The sequence below is a fragment of the Gorilla gorilla genome, chromosome 16 (assembly GCF_029281585.2).
Source record: "Gorilla gorilla gorilla isolate KB3781 chromosome 16, NHGRI_mGorGor1-v2.1_pri, whole genome shotgun sequence".
Taxonomy (NCBI): domain Eukaryota; kingdom Metazoa; phylum Chordata; class Mammalia; order Primates; family Hominidae; genus Gorilla; species Gorilla gorilla.
This window is the reverse complement of record NC_073240.2, coordinates 96,816,558-96,839,006: the sequence shown is the minus strand read 5'-3', so window position 1 is coordinate 96,839,006 and position 22,449 is coordinate 96,816,558. Positions and strand designations below refer to the sequence as shown.

Genomic DNA, 22,449 nt, shown 5'->3' with positions numbered 1-22,449 from the left:
GTGGGAAGCAGCAGATGCCAGACCACCACAGAACCCCAGGCAATCAAGCATGACAAAGTCCGAATTCATGCTCATCGGTCAGTGTCCTGGGTCTTAGTGTAGGCATAAGGGCCTGTACTCTGCAACCAGGCTGCCTTGGTTCTGTACGGTCAGGGATTCCCTAAGCCAGTTACTTTACCACTCTGTGCCTCAAGCCCAGTTTGTAAAACTAAAGATGGTAAACATATAGGGTTGTTGAGAGGACTAAATAATTGGATACGGGTAATTCATTTAGAACAGCATCTGACACAGATTTTACCAGGTTTCCGTTATTAAAAGTTGTGGTCTTGAACTGCTACAGAGATTCTGAGATTTACAGAGTATACCAGAGATGACCCTGGGGGGCAGCCAGCTCTCCTTTTTCTCCCCTAGGAATCCCAAATTAGGTGCAGCTTCAGAGGACCTCAGAGCTTTAAACTCCCTGAACAAAGGGTAAATAAACAATTTAGTTTTCTGTGCTAAATCCCAACTATATATTAAATGTTTTATGTATAGGTTCACCTATAATCTTTCCGTTTACCTGTGAAGTAGGCACTATTATCCCCATTACTTAAGGAAATTATCTTTCTCTAGAGAGAGTATGATTACCACACTGGGCTTTAATACTCATCTCGCTACCGGTAGGGTAAACTATAGAATGCCTTGACAGTAAACTAGAGGATGCCTCATTCAAATTGAATCTCAGATTTAAAACATTAAATGAGATTTTAATATAAGCCTATCCCAGAGGTTGCATGGAACATACTTATAATAAAATATTATTCACTTTTTAATCTGAAATCAGAATTTCACTGGCTGTACTGAATTTTCATTTGCTACATCTGGGACCCTAACTACAAGGAAGTGTCTTCTGGTTGCCAAGCACTGAGCTTAGCCCTTTATACAGTTTATCACATTTAGATCATACAAGAGCAAGCCACGGAGAAGGTCAATTATGGAGCAATTTATATACCTCTTTGCCAGCTGGGTTGATCTTTCACTAGCGTGTTGAATGCCAACCTCTCTTCTGGCATTAGAGCATTTTGTCATACACAGCAGATTTTTCACATAATTAACCTTCAACTGTACTGGTAAGGCTCCCCAGTGATGAGGTATAGGTAGGGCTATTTAAAAAATAATTAAAAACAATAAGAAGCATCTGAAGCAAAAGAAAAAAGAAAAAAGAAAACACACACACACAAAACAAAAAAATACAAGCTTTGGATTTAGAAAAACATAAAATTCAAGTTCAAGATCTTTCACTGGCTGTCTCTATGAGCCTCAGTTTTAACATATGTAAATTTAACATTCTCCCCACAAGGTAATAGGGGATTAAATGAGGACTCTGTCTAAGTGCCTAGCTCAGTGTAGTACAAGTGAGTGTTCAACAAGTGACTGCTTCCTCCTCTTTCTCCTTCCATCTTGTAATAATAGGTGGTAAGTATGAAGACTTTAAGTTCTTCATCTCAGTCACCTCTAGAGAGAAACTGTCTTCCAGCGTTTCCTATAGTGAGACCCACACTGTTAAGAAGCCATTGGGAAACTTCCCCTGGAACTTGGCCAGCTGGGCTGAAGCTTCAAGGGTGGGAAGGGAAGGAAGGCAGGTGAGGTCAGTTTCTACTAGAGCAGGCCCGCCTTTCAATTGGTGTCATTTGTTGTGTCCATGGGAATTCTTCTGTGGTGCGGAAAAAGCAAGTGGCTGCAGGCTGGGATTTTTACCCAGGTGTCTGAAAGAAGATGGATATATAAAAAAAAAAAACAAAACAAAAAAACATAACCTGAAGACTTGTCCCGAGGAAATGCTGATCTTAGGCTAGATCCTTATGCAATTTAGAAAATAAGTGTGCCATATTCTGGTTAAGGTTGCAAATGTTTAGCCCAGGGTCTCCCTTTTGTGTGTTATTTATGGAATCTGTATTTAAGGACTTAAGGAATCTGCTATACAAGTCAAAGGACGCCTTGATGAAAAAAATTGCACAACAATGGCAAATGTCCTAGTGACAGCTCCCCTTCTCCCCCAACCAAATCTTCTGGTGGAGCTGCCATGACAGGACAGTTGTACTGTGCAAGCAGAGAGAAAGTCAGCCCTGGTTAGCACAAATTTGCTTACTGAGAGCTGGTCCATAGAGTGCGTCTTCCTTGTCAGAGATATCCTCCCTTTCCAAGCCCAGGAGCACTGTTGAACACATCTCAGCTTGTGCCCTCTTTTATCTAAGGGTGGTATGAAGGAAATGAATCTGAACTTCACTTCTGACTCCCCCCTGCAATTGGTTCAAAGGCTAAATTCCGTTTCCCTACCTTAGCTAAGTCTTGTAGCATCTCCAGCACAATACGAAATTTGCTTGTGAAATAAAGACAAACACAAGCTTGACAGAAATGGTATAATCAATCCTTGGTATATTTATATAGAAGTGAAGTGCAGCTCGTGGATGATTGCTTCATACTTTATTTCTTTGCTTTTCCAAGAAATTCTGATAGATGTAGTGGGGCAGTTTGACATCATCTGGCTGTGTCCCTCGTGTATGTCTTGAAAAATAATCAGCCCCAAATCAGGTCTGGTGAATATGAAGAAAAAACAGCATGGAAATCTAAGAAGAAACATCTTTAGAGTAGGTAACAATTGGCATTTTATAATATTCATTTGCTCAGTCCCCCAAACTTTATGATATGTGTATATCACATTAGTTTCCTGATAGAAAGTCTGGTACGAGGAGTCAGAAACTTTTTATAGGATGAACTTATTGGTGAGGTTTCCAGCCTCAGTATGCAATCCCCAGACACCAAAATAACTTGGGACCCATTCAAATATTCTCAGTAACACATGAGAAATGCCAAGTTCCGCAGAGAACGGTGTGTTACATATTTGTTGAATATACATCTTCACAGCAATATGGTATTCCATTTATTAATTCTGTTTGCTGCAGATGGCTTCATTATGTGTACTTAATTTTAGTGCCTAAGTAAACATACAGGAAGGGTATGTAAGAAATTCTGAAGATATCCTTAAACAAAAAGCAAAGACTGTGTAATGGTGTAGGAGAGCCTGCTGAGAGTAAATCTATTCTAAAACGGTTTGGGGAAAATCTCCTCAAAGGCCTTGAGTGTGTGTGTCTCCTTATTTGTGATGAGGTGGAGAGTTTGAGAGGGAGTAAGATACTAATCAATGAGGCCGTAATTTGCAACAGCAATTACAGTGATTCTATTTTTCTCACAATAATTGCCACATGTTGACTGTGCAGATGTCCAAACACATGGGAGTACTTCTCTTTCTGTAAGACAAACGAAGATTTTTACTTTGTTTGGTAAACGTGTCAAGATTTATGACTTTAGTCATGTGCCATACATTAGGGTGTTTATAAAATATGGCTTTCTGCACTCCTGTTATGTAGTTTTATGATTTCAACAACATGGCAGTGAGGAAATCAATGTTTTCTGGATTCAAATTTGCCCTAAGTCTCAGAGTGGACTGTGGGCAGGAGTTCAGTGGTTAAAAACAAGAAAGCAAGAAATCCCCATCTATCTATCTATACATATAGAAGGGGATATATATATATATATACACACACACATACACACACACACACACATGCATATATATACACACATGCATATATATATCTAAGGATATATACACATGTGTATATATGGATATATACACATGTGTATATATGTGTGTATATGTGTGCATATATATGTGTATGTATATGTGTGTGTATAGATAGATAGATAGATAGATAGATAGATAGATAGATAGATAGATAGATATGGTAGCCAGATGAACATTCCTGATCTCCTCTCCTCCCTGTCCAGGAAAATGATGATCAAGTGGAATAACATTGTCCAATAAGCTTTGACTTAAGAGGCCTTGGGAGTTGGAGCTTCCAGCTTTTCATTGTAGACTGGCCGTAGTAACTATTTCCAAAATGCAAGGGAATTGAAGAGAATATGAAACTCCTGTGAGATGCACAGATGAAAGTAAGGGGTAGGTCCTGAGAAGACAGTGAAAACAAGTCCAAGATAAGCCCCAAAATAGTATGTCTGTTAAATCTGAGGACAACATAAAACATTTCATAAAGATACAAATGCTGCCTCTTGTCCAGTGGCAAGCCAAAGCTTGTCTGTTAGCAAAGAACTCATACTATTTAGGATACCCCCTTTCTTGGCCACAAACTAAGCTAATCTGAATTTTGATGGCTCTTCTAAAACTTGCTCAATCCACAAAAGTTATGCTTTTTAAAGGAATCTGAAAGCACATTCGTGAATTAGGAAGATGGTAATTTACACTTTTGGCTTAACATTTAGGGAATAAACAGCCGGAGTAAGAGCGGGTTTTTCGGTTTCTTAGCTGCACAAAAAAGCTTGGGATTCAGAGAAAAGACAATGCTCTAAAATCTCCCTGGATCTATGACACATTAATTTTCTGCATTGTCCTAGAAATGTATAATTTCACAAAAATGGAATAGGATTTTTCTTGTAACATGTGGAAGGAAGAGAACATTTGTAGAATGGGGAAAATAATACCATCCTCTATTGTCTCATAATGGTTTCTAATGTAAACATCTTTTTTTCTCAATCAGACTATAAAATCCACAAAGGCAGAGGAATCCTTTGGATTCTCTCGTATCTATCACACTCCTAGGCATATGATTGATAGGTATTACTTATGTATTGGTGTAACACACACATCAGTTTTGTTAAGTACTGTAGGTTTATCATTTAGTACAGCACCTGGAATAAAGTAGGAACTTACTATGTTTGTCAAATGGGTGAATGGTTGAGATTCCTCAGGCCAGGGCAAAAGAGCCATGGCACATTGGAAACCCTGATGATGGATGCATATGAGCAGTTGTGAACATGACCCAGAAACATTTAGGCTGTTGCCCAAGAAAAGACCAGAATTTCCTTTAGATGGCATGGTGTGCGTTATGTGACAACTCCCTGGCTGTAGTTAGGACCAGTACAAGGCAATATTTCAGTGTTGGACAGTCCATTTGCTTTAAGGCCTCAGACAGAAAGTCAACAGAGAGCTCAGTGCTACTGGCAAATGCCAGGCATTTGTAGCAGCCTCTGAAAGCTCTGCAACACCCTCTGAAGGGCCATCCTTGAAGATTTGGTTTTGCTCCACCTTTGTTCATTCGTGCTCAGATAGTTACTTTGGAAATGCTGCCCAATGGCATAGGCACCTTGGTAAGCTTCCCCAAAATCTTCGGGAAAATTCTTGTAGTGTATGCTTACTACAGAGTTGTTAAGTGGTTCTAGCTTTGGAAAACAGTGCTTCCCTTACCTTATAAAAATCAACTTGGAGGAATGGGATTTAAAAACCAAGCTTGGCTGGTGCTGTGGCTCACGCCTGTAATCCCAGCACTTTGGGAGACTGAGGTGGGTGGGCCACTTGAGGCCAGCAATTCGAGACCAGCCTGGCGAAAATAGTGAAACCCTGTCTCTACTAAAATACAAAAATTAGCCAGGCATGGTAGTGCAGGCCTGTGGTCCCAGCCATTCGGGGGGCTGAGGCAGAAGAATCACTTGAACCTGGGAGACAGTGGCTGCAGTAAGCCAAGATTACTCCACTGCAGTCCAGCCTGGGCATCAGAGTGAGACTCCATCTCTAAATAAATAAATAAATATAAAATAAAATAAAACAAAAAAAACAAGCTAAAGAAATAAGATGCAAGGAATGACTGAATGCTCAAATCTTGTCTAATGCAATAAGGCCAAGGATTTTCGGGCAATTAATGGTAATTGATCATTCTTAAATATTTGAAAAACCTGTTATCACTGTTGAAGAGAAATTTATTTTTTTAGTGTATGCATCACTGTGATGTGAAAGGAAATTTCCAAAGAGTCATAGAGGTAGCAATCAGTAATTTCTGGGAGATAGTCTTAAAAAGAGAATTGGTTTTCTGTTATAGTACTTTTAAAATAGAAAGGATAGATGAAGCTAAAATGTAAGAATAAATACAGATTTATTTGTTATTTTATCCCCATCTATCTCTAGTCTCTACACGGATTTGTTTTCTCAAAAGCCAAATAGACAAATACTCAACAGATGGGCAAAGGCGGCCTTGAGGAAGGCTTAATGTAAACACCTGCCTTCTTTTCTGTGGCGCCCTCACAATTTATGGGTGTTTCCGATAATAATGGGGGCATTCTTGTTTGGGAGATATAAATTCTCCTGTTCTAAAGTAGAGGCTGGTTTTTTTTTTTTTTTTCTGTAGATTTTTACTACCATTGAAGGACACTGGGAAAGATGATAAGACTCTTGATGTTGGAGGAAAAAAAGCAATGAATTCTTTTGGATTTTCTAATCATAAGCATTTTTTCCAAAGTTTTGAAGAATGTTGAGATGGTGGAGGAAAATAATTCAGACTTTCCTCTAAATACATAAAAGAATAATAAATATCTCTTTTTGCTAACTAAACAGACATCATAAACAAATAAACACTTAAACTGTTAAAAAACAAACAAAAAAGAGAACCCACTACTATTCTAACATCATCCTTCCGATACCAGCAGTTTTTCCTGTTAGTGTCTATAATACCGTTTCGAGAAGTTTATGTGGATCTTATATTTTAAAAAAGATTTATAAGCTGTTCTCTACAAGAATGTTATTAATTAGGAGGAGCTATTTTTACCCTTCATAATATGCATTTTTCTTATATTGAGACTTTGTTGCAAAGAATCAAAACTCTTGCATTCTATTTTTTTTTTGACAGTTTGCCTTTTTGTTTCTGAAATTTAAAATAGCCATATAAAATCTCCATGGAAGCCGTAAAGATGTACCTCTTTGGCTTATCCCCTTTTTGGTTGGCATGCCATTGTGCTTACAGTTGGGGGTGGAGTGTGCATGGTACAAAAAGCCAGTACTATCTTTTATCAAACAAAGAATGTAAAGAAATCCAGGCAACTTCTCAGTACAAAAGCCTGACCTCTCTGGCCTCTGGGGCCTAAGGCCTAGACAATCATCCAAGCCTAGATCTTTCCTGCAAACTGGTGCAGGGAAGATCTGAGAAAGGACACAAATTGTGCCTTTTAGAAGCAAAGTCTGAGGTCTGAGGATCTAACAGGTTCTAGCTACACGAAGAATAAAGTTGAACGCTCCTTCTCAAGGTAACTGAATAAAGGAAAAAGTCAGCAGTAGAGATCTTAATTCTTTAAAATTTAAAAGCTAATTTTGTGTCTTTTAGTCAATTTCCTGCACAGGAAGGAAGAATTTATTAACTGCCTTCTGGTATTAAATGGAGTGCTAATGGGTAAGTACAACAATTCAACAGGTGTCAAGTAGATATATAGAGGCATTATATCAATATTAATCGTAATGCCTCGCAAATGCATTTGTAGAGTGATAGCTTTTTTTCTCCCCCGTTGAGTTTATTTTGGGAACCTGTCTCTCTCTAAATACTAAAATGGCTGCTATACCTTATCCTGGAAAACAGAATATTGTATGGTTTTATTTATTAATTCATCCTATGGAAATGTTATTGCACAGTTCTAAGCAATAGGGAGGAGGATAAGCCAAGTGTTCAGCTTTTCAGAAAATAATAATAATGAAAGCAGTTGAGGGGTCGAATCAGATTTAGGAAGGAATTTTCTCATTTGAAATCCAAGATTATAACCCTAAACCATGAACGCTTATATAAAATGCAGTCACAGAACTTGGAAGCAACAGCTTCTCTACAGCAAAAAGATGAATGTTCACTGTTTTATATTCTGTGTTCTATTTTTGTTCTTCATCTTTTCTTTAGAAGTTTAGCCTGATTCAGTTGTCAATAGGAACAAAACACATAAAGCTACAAGTTTTATATAAGTTTATAGAAAAATGAAGGCCGATAATTAATGCCACTCTCAATGAACTTGTTTAGATCAAGCTGTTCTCTTAAATGGATCAGGTGCCACTTAGAAGGACAAAAGAGATTTCTTCCATAATAAGTTTGATTTAAAACCACACAGTGGGGCCCTTTAGTATTTCTGCAGAAGGAATGTTTTTACCAATACCTCATGCTGCATCCAACTCTTGGAGTTGTTCTTCTGTACAAGCCGCTGAAACTCATGTTCTTCTTCCTAATGGGAGGAGAGATGCCTTCAGATGGAAATCTCTAGACCTTTGAATAATCCCATTTTCTTCAAGGTTTAGTGGGGGATGTGGGAGGAGAAAAAGCCATTTATTCTTTTTGGTCATTCCTCTCACATTTTTTTGAATATTGGAATTTATCTCAACTTTCCTTTTGAACAGTTAACCCTTTTTCTTTATCTTTCATGAACAGAAAAGATTAGAGGGTGCTTGTAATGGAAACTTTATTATTCAGTGAAATTGGAATCTCAGGCCTGATCAGAGAGGGGCGTGGAGAAACAGAATATGAAATTTTCACATTATGGAAAAGTTAGGAATGTGAAAATTAAAGAAATAAAGGCCTACCCTGATCAATATTCATGTTTCCTCTATGGAGGCCACCATTTGGAGTCACCATTTGGAGACACTTGGTTTGATACATTTAGGATGGAGGGAGGAAGAAAGGGTGAAAAGGGTTTTAGATCATGATGCGCATCCCGAAAGGCCTAGAGGCTCAGTTAAATTTCTTCCTCAGACAACCATGCTGTATAATGACAGACACCAAAAATAGAAAACATTTAAAAAATGGTTCATGATTACACATACCAGCTCAAAGGAAATGACAAACAATTTTGTCAGGAAGCATCGAAAAATGCAGTGACCACAGTGAACATTTCATCACAAACCTCTCTTTTCTCAAATATAGTATCAGGCCATCTTTAATGCTCTTATGTTTGGAAATATGACTCTATTTAAGCATGACATTTTAACTCCTGAGGGAAAATGTCTCTATGTTGTAGTATGATAAGTTAGAATCGTAGAACCCAAAGTTCTGGAATTAAAATTAACATGAAGGACTTCTCATTTGTACTAAAGATATAAAGCCCCAATTTGATTTATAAATATTCTGTGGCCTTGTTGATTAAATAGATAATTTTTCAAAGGAATATTTCGCTGGTGTATTCTCCATCATAGTATTCTTGGCATAATTGTCTAAACTAATGTTTAAGTAGATGAATTAAAGCCATCTTTAACATCATAATACTCACTCTGGAGTTTTCAGTTCTCACCTAAGAAAAGCTAAGTTTCAAACACTAAACAAAAAGACAAAAGTCAAGCAGGAAACTAGTACACACACACACAAAAAAAAAACAATTGTGCATCCTTGGTTAAGGAAACTTTTCTTCCGACTTTCTAATTTCTAACTAACTAAAGTGAAAAATAACAAGCTTACAATGGAAATAAATCCAACAAGTAGGAGGAGTTTGAGAAGCAATAGCAGTGGCGTATAAATTACATGCACACGCAGACATTGCCACACAGATATAAATAATCTTGTTTCAAATGGGCCATAAAGTTTAAGTTACTTTCCACATCAACAAAGTAAGACCAGGAAAAAAATACTGAAAACAAAAACAAAAACCCAACTAACCTTGGTTAAAATAATACTGTGACCCTCTAAAGAAAACACAAAAAAGTAGTAGTTGATAACTTAATGGTTACCCTGGGTTTCCATAAACATGTCGCTTTCAACATTAAAAATACCATTGGCTTCTAATTTCTAAGAGCAGAGAAGCAAGAGGACTGAGGGTAGACTCCTGGATTTCCACCTTCATGTGTCTTAAATTGTTAATTCATGTAATATAAAGTTTTTGTAAGACTCTGACTCTTAATGTAATTAAAACTTTTCATACCTGTTGAGTTTTCAAAGTATTCAGGTACTTGTTTTTATAAAATAGTAAACAATTGGGGAGTGTTTTAAACTCTGAGTTAATAAAGCAATAGCCTCAAGATCTTGCATTAAAATCACAATGGCAGTATATGATCAATTGAGGAAAAATTGAAAGTGCAGAAACATGAAAGAACAAAGGAGAAAGAAGAGGAAGACAATCCAGCCATTCTACTTTGTTTCTCGTACACATTTGTGTGTGGTTAAAGGAGGGATTATTTTCTCCTACACACATCTATACACCTGTACATAAAATCATGTTCATATTGTTTTGCAACTAGATCTTTCAGTTTACATTATTATGTGAATAAGTTTTTATGTCTTTTAATATATTTCTAGATATTTTTGTTTAGATAATACTTCATTGTGTGCTTTCTGTATTTTCTGCACGTAATCTAATATTTCTGTAAACCTAAGTTGCTTTCAAACTTTTGCTGTTATACATACTGTTGCAATGATCATTCTTGGACCTCTGTTTTAGTGAATACCCCCCACTTATTTTCCATAGGATATTCCTAAATATAGAAATTCCTAACAGTGAAATTTCTAGGTTAAAGCATGTTGTGCTCTGAAAAGCTTCTATCGCTTTGTATCACCACACACAAAACTTCACTGTCTTACACTAACGCCAATCTGAAAAAGTAGAAATTGTAACAAATTAGTTTGCCTTTTTTTGACTTATGAAATTTTATCTATATTCATAAATGTACTGACCGAGTACTTGCCGAGTACTGACCAGGACTTGTACTGACCAAGTGCTGATCATTTTCTTATTAAATTATAAGACTATTTTATTTATAAAGGATATTATCTTTTGGTAGGTCAAATATTTTGAAATTTGTACCTAGGTTTTTATTTGCCTTACATTTTCTTACAGTGATCTTTTACTTCAAAATTTGTTTTGCTAGTGTAGTGAAATCTATCAATCATTGTTCCTTTGGTTTTCTGCTTAGAAAGAATTTACTCTTGCAATAATTATAACTAGCATTTATTGAAAGCTTACTATGTGCTGGGACATGTTCACTGAGTGAAAATAATTATTCACTTATTTTTTCTTTGCTTTTTCTTCTTTTTAGTTAAATTTTAATATCTCTGGAGTTTATTTTGGTAAATTATGTAAAGAAGGAATCTAACTTTATTTTTTGCCCAGTGATAGCCAATAAAACAGGATTTGGTGAATAATTCAATTTTTCAAAATTGGATTTGAAATGCCACCTTTATTATGCATATTTTAATGGCAAAATGCAAAATAATCATGGCATACAGACATTCTTCTGTGACTTGTGAAGACAATATTGTTAATTTTAATTTTCAAAAATATGCGTGCATGGTTATTACTTCCATTGATAGTGTGGTTCTTAGAGAAGTTCATGGATATTAATTAGAAACTTAGGCTTTCTTTTATAACTTAAGTTGCAATCTCAACTCTCAAGTGTATGTAAATTTCAACCGAATCATATAAAATAATGCTGACTAGTATTTTTACTGTAGAAATTATAACTAGAATCAGTAGCATAAACCTTGTCTTAGTCATTCCAATGGGACTCTACCCAGTGAAAATATTGTACACTTATGTTGCATGTCAAGGTATTAAAAAAGCCATAGTGCGAATAATACCAGCTTGAATGCAATTTATAAACCTTATTTTATGTGTGTGAAAATACTAAAATACTTTATCTCAGGTGAAGAATTAGCTTCCTGTCAGGAAAAATTTAAATTAAGACTTCTTGGTTTACAACTTGGCAAAATCACATCTGAAACCCATTTTTTGAAGCTCTATAAATCAGCAGAGCTCAGCAGAGTACAGTTTTGTTGTTATTATTGTATGTGAAAATATTTAGATCTGGACTGGCAGTGTTTCCCAATCGTGCCAAGTAAAAGCAATCACCTAGATATTAAATTCTGAAAAAATCAAAGAATATAAATGCACAGAACAAAAGAACCCGAAGCACTATTTCTTTCTAAGAGCATGAATGCTAAAAATAAATGATGGACAGAATCTCTAGAATATGCTCAACCGTATCTTTGAAAAATATAAATATTAAGAGAGTGGAAAACTCTTTTTAATCAAATGTCTACCCAGGAGAGCCACCTTTCTTAACACTATTTTTGAAATAGGAAATATGTAGAATTTTTCCTTTTACCGTTTTGCTTTTCTGGACAGGAAACTATGATTTTTTGGGGGGAGGAAGAAGGGTTTCTTTGTTTGTTTACTTAGTTGAGAACTGTCTGTCTATATGAGCCCAGTTATATTTGATGCTTCTGCCCAAGTGTCCTTTTGCAGAATAAAACTAGAACAAGCACACCCATTGCATGGATGGCTGCAAGAGAAACTATTTCACATCTGTTGTATCATAAGTGGAAAAGCAAAGTTTCCATTTTATCATTTCTTACTCTATAAATATGGGTTCTGTCATAGCAAATTAAAATCACATTAACTTGTGATATATTCTAATAAAATCTCTTGGTTAAAAAAATTGTGCATTATATTTTCTCAGAAGCGGTATAATTTACGAGATTAAAGCAGGCACTCTGGAACCTGATCACCTGGGTTTCTGCCCCAGCTTTGCCATTTACTGTTTGTGTGGCATGGGGAAATTAACCTCCCTGAGCCTCAGTTTCCCCACCTGTGAAAGGAGAGTAAAACCGTAAGGCTGGAAGGAAACTTGAAAGGCATTAATATATATAAAAGAACTTGGAACACTGCTGGGCACCTTTTAGGTTCCAGAAAAGATACAATTATTCCTGTTTTCTAATTGTAAATGACACAACTTTTAATGTTGGCTTTTTTAGTGTTTTGTAGTTTTGAAATTGACAGCAATAATGTAAGTAGACTGTGCTGTTTGATTGGAACAGAAAAAAAAATCTTAAAGAAAATGACATAAGATAAGCCATGTCAAGTCATCTGATTTAATGCCTCTGACCAGAGTCCCCAGGCCCCTTTTGGTATAATCTTAGGCTAATCAAAGCCAGCAAGTCATCAGACCCTTGGATAACTGAAATAAAGTCCTAAATGTGATTTTATGAGATAACATAAAAATGGAAAATTTTTGTTTTTTTTCCTTTTCTTAAAATAATACCGAAGAAAAATAAAGTAACTAGACCATATTTTATTCTTATTTAACCAAAAGATTAGCACAGTGGGTTACTGGTTTTCTTCTACTTTTTTTTTAAATTTTCCATTAAGCAAATTCTTTTAAAACAAATTTGAACTTTTCCCATCCCAATGATTCCCACGGACAGTTGGCAAAGAATCTTGGATAACTTGCAAAACTGGGATTTTTTCCAGGCATGAGTAACTTGTTAAAAAGCCACTATTTCCTTAATACTAACAGTAAATAGAGTTCACATCCACATAAATCCTCTGTGGCCCACTGGGGAAAGTTTTATATGTATATGTGTGTGTGTGTATGTGTGTGTGTTTGTGTGTGTGTGTGTGTGTGTGAAATCTTTTTTTTAATTCATAAAACACTTGGCTCTCAGCATGTCTGTTTATATTTCACTTCTTAAAAATAAATACACACGTTTATGCCAGTTGAGGTTAAAAGGTATCCTTTTTCCAGTTGCCTGCTGTGTGCCAATGATTTTATGATGGATGGGTTTAGAATACCTGGCTAGAATTCTTGAAGAATATTTCCCTTCAATTTCTTCTATTTTTTAAAAAGAGAATAAAACTTAGTTACCATGTAATTAAAATACATGTTTTCATGAAATTTGATTTTATTGGAAAAGCTCAAGTAAATATTTTCAAGACTTACAGGAAAAACAAAATGTGTAATTTTAAATTCAAATAGCAAAATCAGTTTGCTTTTTGAGCATTGGGATGGAGTGTATGGTAACCTTTAGCAGTTACTATGAGTATAAATTTCCATTTTATCCATGGATAATAATAAGATTTTCCCATTTACAAGATTTGTTAAGGGAGACGTGCTTTAAAGTCATTACTGTAAAAGTCTGTTGTGTAGACGTGTTTAATGAGGCAGGCAGAGGTTAAGGGGGACTTTGCAAGACCACGTAATGATACAGCGTGGGTCAGGGACTAGAACTTACAGGGGGCATTTCTGTCCCATATCATTTCCCAGTGCTGCATCTATAGCAGAATGTTCTATAATCCTCTTTATCTGGGTGTTGAACAAGCAAACTTCTCTTGTCTTTGCAGTGCTGGAGTGGGTATATTTTGATAACAGGCAGTCCCGTGAGATATCTTGCATTTCCTGCTTCCGGTCAGATGTTCCAGAAGAATAACTTCTCTACATATGTTTTTGCATTTTTGATCACGATCCCAGCTGGAATCAGGAAGTTTGGAGGCAGCATGGAAATGGAAACTCGATGAAACTCACAGCAGCATTGTTTTGAGTTGCAAAAATATTTAATTTTCTGGTGGTCCGAAAGGGGAAAAAAAGTCCGTATCAGCTGTTATCTACTTAAAACTTCAGTTCCTTATTCAATATACATTTTTATTTAAAAGAATAGGGTCCCTGTTATGTGGGAAAAGATTGCCCAAGGTCAGGTACCTAACCACAGAGAGATCTGAGGTTGGAACTTTTAAAATTCTTAATTGAGGGCTTAATTAAAACAACATTAGGCATTACCACTGGCTTCAATTACTTCTTGTGCCCATATAAAACCTAACGTCTTATAACTCCTCTGATGAACGTAATGTATTTAAACAAAGGAAGAAGGAAGAAATAGATAACTCAGTCTTCTCAAAAAGCTTAAAGATGAATTCTCGACATTGTGTTTTTTAAGGCATTCTAAAAGAAACACTTAATACTCAGCTTCACTTTGCTTATTTGTGATTCCTTTGTGTACAGGTTGTCTAATTAGGATTAATTGAAAATATGTATGGAGTGTTTAGATGGTGGCTGGTCCCGAAAATGCATTAGAAAATGTGAACCCCTTTACTGATGCCTTTTTCTTTTTGGTTACTCACCTCAGAATGTAGGCCTGATACTTTTTAACAAACTGGGATTTTTAGAGACATCAATAAAACACTGTACCTAAGCTGGAGCTCGTTCTGTTGTCTGGCAAGATTCAGATTGAAATAGAATAGGTAGAAAGTAGGTTTTCTTGCTAATTTCTGCCACCACTACTTACATTATTAATGTTTTATTAAATTTAGATGCACACATATGGTCATTGTGACACTATCCACAATAGCAAAGACATGGAATCAACCTAAACACCCATCAATGGTAGACTGGATAAAGAAAATGTGGTACATATACACCATGGAATACTATGCAGGCATAAAAAAGAATGAGACTGTGTCCTTTGCAGGAACATGGTAGAGCTGGAGGTCATCATCCTTAAAAAAACGAATGCAGGAACAGAACACGAAATACTACGTGTTCTCACTTATAAATGGCAGCTAAAAGTTGAGAACTCCCGGATACAAAGAGGGGAACAACAGATACTGAGGCCTACTGGGCGATGGAGGGTGGGAGAAGAGAGAGGATTAGAAAAAATAACTATTGGGTACTAGACTTGGTACCTGGGTGAGAAAATAATCTGTACAACATACCTCCATGACACACACGAGTTTACCTATGTAACAAACCTATACATGTACCCCGAATCTAAAATAAAAGTTTAAAAAATTTAGATAAACTCCTTAAGGAAAATAAACAAATATATATGTGTATATATATATGTATATATATATATAAATATATGTATATATAAATGTATATATATTTATAAATATACATTTATACATATATTCATATTTATAAATTTTTATATATTTATATTTAGAAATATATATATTTATAAATATATATATGTATAAATATATATATATAAATATATATATGTATTTATTCCTAAAATCCTGACACATTCTCCAACTGGGGAGATCCAACACAATTGCTGTCATTTTGTTTCAGACAAGCTGGAGAATGTCAATGGAGAAGTCCCAAGTATTTTCTCTCATTCAGCCCCTTTCCTGTGATCTGTCTGAAACTTCAGGAAGAGTTTGCTTTATTGTTGTTGTTTGGTTTTTTTTTTTCTGTTTTTGCCTTTGTCTTTTTGATATCTTTTTCTGTGAAAATTCCAAGGTGTGGTCATTTTTTGTTGTTGTTGGTATGGACCACATAAGAAAATAACCAATATTTATTGAGGATCAACGATGGGTCAGCCTCTTTTTATCCCTTGTCTCATGTAATCTCCTAGCAGTCAAATGACATAGGTGTTCTTGTCCCTGTCTTTTATTATGGGAGGCTAGTTGTGGTTAAATTTGGTCAAGTTCATGGATACCATATGGCAAAGCTAGAATTCAAATCAAAGTTTATGCACCTTCAAAGACTGTTCTTTCCTCTGAATTCCCTGCCCTTCGGCTTCTATTAAGGGGTGGGATTCTGAGCACCCATCATCAGAGTTAATAGAGCAGAATTCTCCAAGAGTAAAATCCCCCAGGGCAAGCACACACAAGATGTGGTTTAAAAATGCAGTTGGAAGGCATTTTCAATCAATGTTAACTTTCTTGGGTGGGATAACTACTTGATGTAGTGAATGCCTCTGCACTTGAAGAGATGCTCCGTGAAGTGTTTAGATGAGCAGAATTTGATATCTGCAGCTTACTTTCACATGATTCAGCAAAATATTAATCATCGGTGAATCCAGCTGCTAGGTATTTAGGTGTTCATTGTACTAATCTTTCACGACTTTCATAGACTTGAACATTTCCAAAATAAAAAGCTGGGGGTAGCAGTAACTTTTGTTCATTGTGGATAACAGAAAATTCTAGTCCACCCACTGTGACCCAGGGAATCAACTTTCCTAACTCCTGACTTTCCTATATCTTCATTTGTAATCAATGTTGACAATAACAGTTTTAAAATTCTAATTTATAGAAGACAGACTAGGCAAGCAGACGTTCTACTGTTGGTGATTATGAGTTTCAGTGTTGTTGACTATTACAAACCAAAATGTTATGCCAGATTTTGGGATCCCTTGAGTAGTAGTGAAGCTATAAATGGGGTTCATGGGTACTACTAAAAATCTAGTTTCCCCTGAGCTTGGGGTTTTTGGTTGACTGTCCTGTTGCTACCTAGGAACATATTTGAGCTTACTAAATGCTGAATTTAGTTAACTGTAGGACTTCATGAGCCCCTGGGGCTTTCTTAGGATAATCATTCATACTTACGAATAAAAGAGTAGAGAAAAAAGGGAGATGGCTTAACACATAGAGAGGATGCTGAAGAAAGTGAAAATGTGAATCCCGTTTAGATAAGCACCTACTATATACATCAGTTACTGTAAGAGATTTTCTTCTTCCTCTTACCTTCCCTCCTCTCCTTTTGTATCCCATCCCCTCCCCTCCACTCCCCTCCTTTGTCTTCCTCTTCCCTCCCTTTCCCTTCCCTCTCCTCCTTTCCCGAAGTATTTATAATACCCTTTTCATAGTGTGAGAGGTTGAGATTCAGAGTTTTAGTAAAGACCAGTAAACTCTGGATTCACTTTCAAATCATTGGGTTCCACAAACATGTATTGAGTGCTTATCATGTGTCAGGCACTGGTGCCTGCCAAGGAGGAGATTGTTTATCTAGTAAGAGCGATTTTAGCTTCAGAACCTATGCTTTGAAGGAAGGGAGAAAGTCACGCAGGAGACACACATTTATTTGCTATCAACTATATGTGAAGCATTAGATAAGCATTTAAAAAATCTGTTTAGGTCAAGCTCATTAGGACATGGTTACAGAAGAAATAGAAGATATAATCACACTGAGCTCCTCATCTGGTTGAGGAAAGACACCTAACAATGTTAAAAAATATGGAGATTGAAAGGCAATGGCACTGGGAGTCTGGGTACCCTGAATCTAGTAGCATCTCATCTGTAAACACCACCACATCTCCATGTCTTATAGTCCTCATTCAAGGTGTCCTATAGACAGGCCTAAGGAAGGTAATAACACAGATAGTTACGCCAGCATATTTGATCAACAGAGCATGCATAATCAATTTGCATGGAGAATATAGTTTTGTGCAGGGTTGATGTTCATGGTGGACCTATGCAGTTTGAACAGTTCTTATCTCAAAGATGTGGGTAGTGAAATATGGTGTCAAGGGCAAGACAGGAAAGATAAATAGCAAATTATCTGGTCTTGGGAAGCTAAGACACAGATAGCAGCTCTCCTAGGAGCCTTCTGACCGCCTCTCTCTGGATCAGTTGAACAACATGGATACCAATGAAGTGAGAGGGTCCTGGAATCATGGCCACTGTCTTGGAAATTCCACCCAGCTGAAGGATGGAGGATCCTCACTGATATTTAAGCCAGAGTAGACAAGTGCGATCAGGTGGTACCAAAGTGCATATGGAATGTGGGTGGACGGGAATCCCACAGCAACACTCTGAGACTTCCTGGCTGAATCACTCTGCATGCTGGCCTGGATCTCTTCAACATCCTCCCCTTAACATAACCCCACATCTTATGTTACTGAATTTCATGGCTCCTACTTATCTCACTATGGCAGAGCTTTGCCTTAATTTTCTTAAGATTATGTACATCTCTACCATCTATTTTCTTTTCTTTTTATCTTTATTTTTGTATAAAAGAGAGATTGGGACATGTTAAAAAGTCACTTCACAAATACTGACACCGCACCAATACTTTCCCCTTTATACAACTGAGGATTGAAAGAAAACTAGGTAAACTATTATATGGCTAATTAAGAGCATAATAAGCCTCTTTGTTACTGATACAAAATAATTTTAAATATATATTGTTACAGCAAAACAATGTATCCAATATACATATGCACACACATACTCTACATATACATATATACATTTGGTTATTGCATCTGAGTAAAAATATCTCTAGAACATTCACAAAAATATTTATAGGATGAGAAAAGAATGAAATGAACACGGGCTAATGGGTAATTTTTATTGTACTAGCTTTCGAAATCTGAATCGAATGTGATACTTATTCAAAAAATAAGTGAATGTGATACTTATTTAAAAAGTAAATAAAATGCAATTTTCTTGAAGTGAAATAATTAAAATTAAAGGAATGACTTTATAACTACATAATTTCTGTTTTTGTATCACTTGAAATTTTCTTATGCTATACTTTGGAAAGCAATTGAAATAATTATAATAATATAATATTTTACATAGTTTCTGGAACTTTCACAATACTCATTAAAAATGGTACCTCTTATCAAATATAGACTTACTTCTTTTTTAAAATAGGTCTTCCTTTTGAGATTTTAGGTCCCACACAATCACAGCATTCATCAGATGACTGGAGATATTTTCCCAAATACTGGGGAGAGACTTGGTAACGGGGGAAACTGAATATAAACTTAACAGAATACTTTCTGTTCCAAGGACTGCCACTCAACTGTAATTAAGTTCTAAGCTATTTTTGCCAAATTAGTGCAGCCACTGTACATTTTTAGCCTCTTATGCTATCTTGATATCCTTTATACCATCTCAAAACTATTTTTATACCATATATTATTAAAAAAATCCAACTTGGGTATTCAGTAGGTTAAGATGTGTGAGAATAAAGCTTCATCCTCAACAGATGCCCCACTTAGGCATAACAATCTAATTCTATTTAATTTAGTCACTGGCACCCTCGCCTTTTCCTGTCAAAGTGAATCAACCTGAGTGCTAATTTTTGAAGCAAAACCTCTGTGATCATTTCACTCGTGATTTAATCCAGATCTAACCTCGGGCCTTTAGAGGTTCAAGGTCAATGACCCAATTTACTCTGCCATCCGCCTCTGTATCAGTAACCATTGTTATTCCTTGCAAGACATTTACTACATACATTATTTCTTCTGTGTGTAGTCTCAACAAATTATGCGGGCAGTTAAAGGTGATTCCAGATTGCAACTTGAAGAAACTTGGCAAGAGGTTTTGGCTTCTCCGGCTTTTGGTAAACACAGCAAAAACGGTATTGAATGCAATCTTTGCCTCCATTAGCAAAAGCCAACGAGGAAGAAATTAATTAACTTTCTCCAATGAGAAGAAACTAGTCATTGGCATCTTTGCCAATTGTAAACTAATTGTTCTACAAAGAAATCCCCGAGCTTAAACACGCCATATAAAATTAGAAAGGAAATAAAGGTATGCGTAGCACACTAAATGTTTTTACAGATGAGTAAACATACATGAGCTCAAATCTGGGGCCCTTATTTTACTTTTTTTTTTTTTTTTTTTTTTTAACAACCAGTGTCTCTTTGGTCCCCTTCAGTCATAGCAGTTAATACATTTTGTGAATTTCCTTTTATGTTTTAAATAATTTTTCCTTCCCTGGTGTCTCACCAGCACATCTGCCGGGAGCAGCAGCACGTTGGAGAAAGTCTCCTTAAGTAAAGGAGCTATCCCAGGGATGCGCCAGCCCCACTCAGGGAATTGCTGCTCCAGGGCTTTACCCCTCCCAGGAGGAGTTAAACTGGGTTTCTGTGTCAAAGATGCTGAATGAAATTGGGGGTGGAATTGTTAAAATTGGAAATGACCTATTTAACTATGTGCACATTCCCCATGACTGGTATAAATACATCCGACTTTCTAATTTTCTCATCAGAATGAACTTATCATAGACTTTGATGCAGAAAGTCTTTTTAACAATGTATTAAAAGGAAAAAGAACACACGATTGATCTTTATAAATCTGTAGAATCTTTATGACTTCTTATTCTCTGTCCTAATATTAAGAACACAAAGATGGCTTACATCCCACTGAAGCTGAGGGGAGAAAAAATAGTGGGTTGGGAGGTGCTAAGACAGATAATAGAAAAGAGTTTGTAAACTAAAACAATTTATTTTGGCTCCTTTACAGATCAGAAACAGAAAGCATAGTTATCTAATAATTACAATATAATGCTGCACTGGAAGTTACTTGCCAAATTCCATTGCTCTGTGTGCACAATTTGATTTTTCATAAAATTTCATACTTACAAAATCGCATAATAATTTTTATTTCACCCTTCCTAAATCAATCATCAGCTGTAAATCTAAGGAACAGCCCGAAAGTTATTGCTAAGGAGAGTTAACTGGTATTCCCTATGTACAATGATTATAATTTTATTAATAAGACATGTAAATATCTTGGTATCAACTTATTTATTACTTTATGGAACATATTTTCAAATGCCCTAAAAACAGAAATGCGGAGATGAGGCAGAGCTTATTTAAGCTAAATCCACTAGGAGGCTGCTGTAACGTATTCTAATCACACTTGTTACTACTGGATGTGGATGTTTCAGGTAGAGGCCTCTAACATCTATTCAAATGAATTCTGCATTTAGAACTTAAAAACGTGTAACAAATTTTGCATTGACTGCAGACAAATAAGTGTCTCAGCTAAAACTCTTCAGATCTGGCATGAACTTCACATAGCTTTTTTTTTTCTTTTTCTTTAACAAAAGAATATTTTGTTTTTAGAAAATAGGATTCCTTTCCTTTTTTTTTGGATACGTGACCTTTAAGAAAAGGTTGTGCTGTGTATTTCAGCCACCAAGTATTGAGAAAATTGCATTAACAGTAAAATAATATTCTTACTGCCAAGTGTACAAATATTCACTAACAGCAATCTTATTCTCCAAGGCCCCAAGCAGTGCTTCATCATGCTAGCATGGTCACCGTGACAGAAGGCTTCCCTGAAATCCATCCGCCCCTCTGTCATTTACAGCTTTCTTATTCAAACCAGCTCAGCGCCCTCACTGGCTGGCTGACCCGTGGCCCCAAGCCCTGCAGTACTCAGTTGGCAGGGGGTTCCTCTGGGACCTTCTGTCCTGGCTTGACTGGTGACTCTCATCATTGGGATAGCTGTCCATGATTTTTGTTTAGGACAGAAAGTGGGGTACTCACAGAAAAGCTGTCTCATAGGCTAGTTATAAATAAGACTAAAACAAACACACATATGTATATTTATTTATATTTACAATGAGTTTGTTTGTAAATGCAATAAGATATATATTTTCAAAAAAGGTATGCTCTTTGGGAAAATGTTATTTCTTTATGGAATTTATTTTTAATCAGGCTACAGAGGAATTCAGGTAAAAGTTGATGATGCTTATATGCCTCGAATACTATTTGTTATACAGGATGAATATCCACTAGGCTTAAATGAGGGTATAAATAAATAGATTACTTCTCAGTCTTCAACTTAACTAAAAGCAGAGTGATGAACTAAAATATAATGTTATTTTGTAAGATTTTCATTGGTAGCCAATACATTCAAGTAGAACCTTTTAAAGTGGAGCCTTCGATCTTTTTCACAAAATTCAGACACTTGCAATGGTTTGGATGTGTGTGTCTGTACATGCTTTTATTTTCTTTCCCTATGCTGCCCCAACTATGACTGGGAGGATCAAATCCACAGCAAGTTCATTTCTGGGCCAACTCTGCCAAATTATATGATGTGAATTGATGTCTACTAGGGCTTAGAACAGCAAATCCTGATTTAAGTTCCTAGAGTGAACTTGTCCACAACTCTTAGGGTGAAAGGCCAGTTCATATCCATTAATTAGTCTAATCCATCTCAATCCACTTTATTTTATACCTTTCAGGGAATATAGCTATGTGAGATATATTTGGATAAAGTAATGCCATGAACACTCAGAAATACAACCATTCCATGGAAAATGATTACTACTTAGCGATGTTTTAATTTTTTCCCCAAGATTAAAAT

The 22,449-nt window shown here is 36.0% G+C and overlaps 1 long non-coding RNA gene across 1 annotated transcript in view; it reads right to left on the bottom strand.

The window, feature by feature from the left end:
• Window positions 1-2,533: 2,533 nt before the first annotated feature.
• The window catches only part of LOC109023454 (uncharacterized), a 54,192-nt gene continuing 34,276 nt past the window's right edge, over window positions 2,534-22,449 (bottom strand). Inside the window, exons 3-4 of the long non-coding RNA XR_002002829.4 lie at window positions 8,014-8,079; window positions 2,534-2,573 (exon numbers count right to left, since the gene is read on the bottom strand). This is a non-coding gene — a long non-coding RNA (uncharacterized lncRNA). The remainder of the gene's footprint in view (window positions 2,574-8,013; window positions 8,080-22,449) is intronic.